We start from the raw sequence: 6,584 nt of genomic DNA on the forward strand, positions 1-6,584 counted from the left end.
GGTCCGCAGCCGGCTAGCTCTTCTCTGGAATTGCTCAGTCCCTTTGTTCTGCGAACGGCTGGCAGTGTGTTCGGACTGGTTAATTTTCTCCCTCTCTCTTGCTATCCCACTGTTTAAGTTGCTATCTCATGTTAGCTCCCTCCGATTGCCCTTAGGGCATTCAGGCCCGGTTCTTACCCTAAGCAATGCCGCCTGCTCCTCTCCGTTCCGCCCCCACTTGCTGGTGGCAGATGCGGACATCTGGGGTACTTTTCTGCTGGGAGTTGCTTTTAGGTATGTAATCTGTGAGTTTTTTATTTTTCCTCCCAGTTAGGTTGCCCTCCGAGATTCAAAAGCTTCCCCCAGACCTGCCCGTGAGAGGGTTTCCTGGTGTTTGCAAACTTTCTCTATTACGACTCCCTTCCCGGGACGGGTCTCCGTCCCTAGGTCTTTTGTCTCTCTTTTTATCTTTTATATTTTGTCCTACCTCCTTTCGAAGACGATGGGCTGCTTTTCTGGGCGCCTGATGTCTTCTGCTAGCGGTCAGAAGTTGTTTTGTGAAGTTTGCTCAGCTTTTGAATGTTCTTTCGATGAATTTGTGTGGGAGAAAAGGGTCTCCCCGTCCTTTTCCTCCACCATCTTGGCTCCTCCGACTCAGCCATTTTAAAAACTATTTATTTGACTGCGTTGCATCCTAGTTGTGATTCCACATGGAATCTTTCCTCCTTGTTGTGCCATGCAGCATTTAGTTTCCTGGCCAGGGATCGAACCTGGGCCCCCTGCATTGGGAGTGCAGAGTTTTAGCCTCTGGACCACCAGGGAAGTCCCTAAAATCTATTTTAGAATAACTTTTACACACTAGGGATAATGGGAATATTCAGCCATGTTCAGCCCATCAGGAAGTCTCTAATGAACAAGAGGTTGGGTGGGTGCCTTGTAGCACCCATGTTTTCCAGGAGAACTTAAGGAGCAGAGAGGAGATAAAAATCAGTATAGTTAAAGCTGTCATTACCATCTTTTCTCATCATCATGTTTTCCATTCGGTTTGCCATATTGGCATTTTAATTTTCCAAAGCCTTGTGAACCTATTTCCTGTTAACATCTTCTCATGGCATGTTGAAATCATTCTGTACTCTGGAAAAAAAAAAGAGGTAATGGTGCTTTTATATGTTACCTTTAGGGACAAAATTGACATATGTAGGCTTCATTCAGATTGAAATGTCTGAGGTCCCGTCTGTGAACCTGTGTTATGGGCAGTTTGGAACCAGTCGTATAGCTTGGTCTCAAGGCCAAAATGAGACTGAATTGTGAAGGAGGTGATGTCTGGTTTGATCCATTTCCTGTTTCTTGTCTTTCCTCAGTGGTTAAATTGACCTGTCTGAGCAGCCCATTCTAGCCTACTCCCCATGTCTTACTCTACACAGCAGCGTTATCTATCCTTTTCTGTCCGTCACAACCTACCTGTCCTGAGTACTGTGCTTTCAGAGCTCTGCCCAATCTCCCCTTCCCTGAGTTAAGTATGTACTTTGAGTACATATTGAATTGATAATTCCAAGTTTCACATTGTTATTGTAAACCATATTAATAAAGGTTTTAATTATTCCCATGCACAGTATGAAAAAAAAAAACTTTGGAGAAAAGAGAGATGGTTTTGAAATAAGGCATATCTGAGTTTGAATAATTATGAGCTGTGCAACCATAGGCAAATTAACTGTTAGATTGGTCTAGCTGTGAGATAATCATGATGACCCTACTTTGAGAGGGTGGTACCTGCCTTTAATAAAGGAATGTAGCTAATCCATTGCAAGTAACACAGTAATACCCATAGTTTCCTTCCTCTCCCAAGAATTTTGTCCCTTTTAATGTCCACCCTGTTCTTCTTTGTTTATCACAAATAGATTCAGAATAACAGTTTCCCATCATTGCTTCCTCTATCCTGAGGAAGATGAAAGTGTCACAATGGACCAGTTCTGCATAGGTTGTTTTACTTGCATGCCTGTGGCGGATAAGTGCAAGGGTAACTTTGTCAGATGGTTACTAAGCAGCTCCCCAAAGCTAACAGAGGGAGCTGGGCAGGACCTCTGAGCTGTCTTCCATCCCCTCCTCTTTGGCACCCAAGAGGATGTTTGCTGCCATCTGCGAGGACTCTTTCTGTGTCTGAGAGCCCATTCTCTGGCTGGAGCCAGCAGTTGTGGACAGCACTCATTGTTGCAAGGTGTTTTGCCACCTTGGGCTGACATCTGCCTTCTGGGCTGTCATCTATTCTTTCCAGCCTTTGGAGTCTCTTTGGACGGCTCTCCTTTCCTCACGTGATGGCAATAGATCAGCTAGCAAACTGTGGTCATGTGTTCATGAGGTCTTCTCCCCCTTCTCCCCTTTAGATTTTAGGCGCCACTTTATCCTTCTCAAGTTACACCCCACTCTTCTGTTCCACTTGGTTGGCAGTCACCTTTCCCTCCTATCTCAGTGGGGTGTGGTTCAGCCTCTGCAGGGGCAGGAGCACCAGCTTTGAAATTAGGTCTGGTTCAAATACATACTTGACACCTACTGGAAGCCTCAGTTTACCTGTCTGTAAAGCGGAAACAGTAATACCAATGTCATAGTACTACCATGCAGGTTAAATGCTCTGCTATCTAGAAAGTATGCTGTCTAGAAAGTGTGCAGTCCAGTGCATGGAATGGAGAAGGTGTTTGATCCCAGGTGGCTGTGTAATTATTATTTAATTACTAGGCAGTTATTGTGTGTTCAGTTTCAGGGAGGTAGTCATCATGTTTGGTTCTCTTAGAAAGTCTTCTCAGGGACCCTTAAGATTTTGCCCAGTTGGGATGTGGGTGTCCTTTCCTCTCTTACAACAGGAAAGTGACCTTAAGTAAGTGTTTCTGTTATTTTGTTTATACTCACAGATTCTTAGGAGGATAGGATTGTCAAAATACCGTCTGATGGTCATGTTAAGTACCTTAATTTGAGGCAGGTTATCATTTAAGAACAGTTTGCATCCTCTTTGGCTGAGTATGTCCTAAGAGGCTCCCTGAGAATGCAACACGATGTCCAGACGTCTGTGGGCAGAATTCCAGAGCTTCTGAAAGATGAGCCTGTCCTGTGGCTGATGAACAAGGTATGAAGACACTAAATCCCTCTGAGGGAGTCTAGCAAGGCCTTGCCCCTGACCTGCCTTTCTGGAAAGATGGGATGAGTTCACCCAGAAAAAAAAGGATGGGGGTGGTTTCAAGGAAGAGTCTTCCTTGTCAGAAATTAGACAGTGAAAGATCTGGGGTTTTCTGTTGATCTTCCCAGTTGTTCTCACAGCCCAAGACACATAGTTTGGCCATGATGTCATCTGACACGGATAGACATGCCACAGCCAGAAGCTGTCAAGCAGGTCTTGGGTTATGATGGAGGGCGGGAGGGATATGCAGTTTGAGTAATGTTTTCCAGTAGGGTATTATCACCCATCTCATCACTGATGGAGGGGAGAGAATTGAACTCCTTAAAATACTCAAAACCAGCTTTTCTGTATCACCCCCAAAGACCCTGATTTTCCAAGTTAAAATCCTGTATTTAGCAGTCTTGTCTTTTGTCATGCTGGGAAGTATTTTCAGATCATCCAGTTGAATGTAGATGATGAATTTCAGTCATTTGTCTATTAATTCATGCAATCAATGGATCATTCAGTCATTTGGTCTATGGTTCAGTTGGTCATTTGGTCTCATTCCATTGGTCCATTGATTTTTCAGTCTTTCAGTCATTCAACACACAGCCATTGCATAACTCTGTATCAAGAGCTCTGTGGGTGTGGGGCATCCCACAGTGGGTTAAAAAAAAAATTCACTGGATCTTCTGCTGGGAGAGGCAGATGTTAAACAAAAAATTACAGCCAAAGGTGATGAATGAGGAGCATTGTCATAGGAAAAGCAAGGGCCCTGAGGGAAAGGATGATCAGTTTGGCTGGATATTACAGTTCTCTGTCACCTAAAACATCAGATTCCTGTGACTTAACTTTCAGGGTATCTAAATAAATAACTCCAGACAGCCCTCCACTAGAAAGAATTAGAGATCATATTTGTGAAGCTTTTGATATGTGGTCAGGCCCTGAACTAAGTCTTTTACAAAGATGGTCATAGTTAATCCTTGCAATAACTAAGAGTTAGGGTTTACACGCTAGTAAAGTAATACTTAAAATTCTCCAAGCCAGGCTTCAGCAATACGTGAACCGAGAACTGCCAGATGTTCAAGCTGGTTTTAGAAAAGGCAGAGGAACCAGAGATCAAATTGCCAACATCCTCTGGATCATTGAAAAAGTAAGAGAGTTCCAGAAAAACATCTATTTCTGCTTTATTGACTATGCCAAAGCCTTTGACTGTGTGGATCACAATAAACTGTGGAAAATTCTTCAAGAGATGGGAATAGCAGACCACCTGATCTGCCTCTTGAGAAACCTATATGCAGGTCAGGAAGCAACAGTTAGAACTGGACATGGAACAACAGACTGGTTCCAAATAGGAAAAGGAGTACATCAAGGCTGTATATTGTCACCCTGCTTACTTAACTTATATGCAGAGTACATCATGAGTAACGCTGGGCTGGAAGAAGCACAAGCTGGAATCAAGATTGCAGGGAGAAATATCAATAACTTCAGATATGCAGATGATACCACCCTTATGGCAGAAAGTGAAGAAGAACTAAAGAGCCTCTTGATGAAAGTGAAAGAGGAGAGTGAAAAAGTTGGTTTAAAGCTCCACATTCAGAAAATTAAGATCATGGCATCTGGTCCCATCACTTCATGGAAATAGATGGGGAAACAGTGGAAACAGTGTCAGACTTTATTTTTCTGGGCTCCAAAATCACTGCAGCTGGTGATTGCAGCCATGAAATTAAAAGACGCTTATTCCTTGGAAGGAAAGATGACCAGCCTAGATAGCATATTAAATAGCAGAGACATAACTTTGCCAACAAAGGTCCATTTAGTCAAGGCTATGGTTTTTCCAGTGGTCATGTATGGATGTAAGAGTTGGACTGTGAAGAAAGCTGAGTGCTGAAGAATTGATGCTTTTGAGCTGTGGTGTTGGTGAAGACTCTTGAGAGTCCCTTGGACTGCAAGGAGATCCAACCAGTGCATCCTAAAGGAGATCAGTCCTGGGTGTTCATTCAAAGGACTGATGCTGAAGCTGAAACTCCAGTGCTTTGGCCACCTCATGCGAAGAGTTGACTCATTGGAAAAGACCCTGATGCTGGGAGGGATTGGGGGCAGGAGGAGAAGGGGATGACAGAGGATGAGATGGCTGGATGGCATCACCGACTCGATGGACATGAGTTTGAATAAACTCCGGGAGTTGGTGATGGACAGGGAGGCCTGGCGTCCTGTGATTCATGGGGTCACAAAGAGTCAGACGTGACTGAGCGACTGAGCTGAACTGAACTGAGGGACTCTTTTTTTTTTTTTATTTTTTTTTTATTTTTATTTTTTTTAAATATTATTTTATTAGTTGGAGGCCAATCACTTTACAACATTTCAGTGGGTTTTGTCATACATTGACATGAATCAGCCATATAGTTACACGTATTCCCCATCCCGATCCCCCCTCCCACCTCCCTCCCCACCCGACTCCTCAGGGTCCTCCCAGTGCACCAGGCAAGAGCACCTGATTCATGCATCCCACCTGGGCTGGTGGTCCGTTTCACCATAGATAGTATACATGCTGTTCTTTCAAAACATCCCACCCTCACGTTCTCCCCCAGAGTTCAAAAGTCTGTTCTGTACTTCTGTGTCTCTTTTTCTGTTTTGCATATAGGGTTATCGCCACCATCTATCTAAATTCCGTATATATGTGTTAGTATACTGTAATGTTCTTTATCTTTCTGGCTTACTTCACTCTGTATAATGGGCTCCAGTTTCGTCCATCTCATTAGAACTGATTCAAATGAATTCTTTTTAACGGCTGAGTAATATTCCATGGTGTATATGTACCACAGCTTCCTTATCCATTCATCTGTTGATGGGCATCTGGGTTGCTTCCATGTCCTGGCTATTATAAACAGTGCTGCGATGAACATTGGGGTGCACGTGTCTCTTTCAGATCTGGATTCCTCAGTGTGTATGCCTAGAAGTGGTATTGCTGGGTCATATGGCATGAACTGAGGGACTCTTAAGTATCCCCATTTCACAGATGAAGAAGCTGAGACTCAAACAGCATTAGCAACTTGTCTGTAGTTGCACAGAATGAAGTGGCAGAGCCAGGACTGAACACTGTTCTCTCTGGTTCCAGAGCTTATGGTGCTATCCACAGATGCTTTTTTCCTACTCATGCCTGGTAACTGGGAATCCTGTAACAAAAGGAGAGAACCCAAGGCAAAGAGGACCCCTCCTAGCTTACTCCCAAAGAGCCAAGTGCTCTGCAGTGAGGCTGGCAGCCGATGGGAATAAGAGCAAGGACTTGGGGTGACCAAGTCAGAGAACATCTTGGGGTGAGCTGTGTTCCTGCATCCGAGAAAGCCTGAGAAGTCTATGGGAAGCTGTTTGTAACAACAGAAAGACCTTAGGCAATCCAGCCCAGAAATAAATCAATCTTATGCTCATGCATGCATTTTAAATGTAGCTAGAGTAATAC

The 6,584-nt window shown here is 43.9% G+C and overlaps 1 non-coding gene across 1 annotated transcript; it reads right to left on the reverse strand.

Annotated features, from left to right (window-relative positions):
* Positions 1-728: 728 nt before the first annotated feature.
* TRNAG-CCC (transfer RNA glycine (anticodon CCC)) lies at positions 729-801 on the reverse strand. The gene has a single exon. It is a non-coding gene; the product is annotated as a tRNA-Gly (tRNA).
* Positions 802-6,584: the final 5,783 nt, after the last annotated feature.

The sequence above is a fragment of the Muntiacus reevesi genome, chromosome 4 (genome assembly GCF_963930625.1).
Source record: "Muntiacus reevesi chromosome 4, mMunRee1.1, whole genome shotgun sequence".
Classification (NCBI taxonomy): Eukaryota; Metazoa; Chordata; class Mammalia; order Artiodactyla; family Cervidae; genus Muntiacus; species Muntiacus reevesi.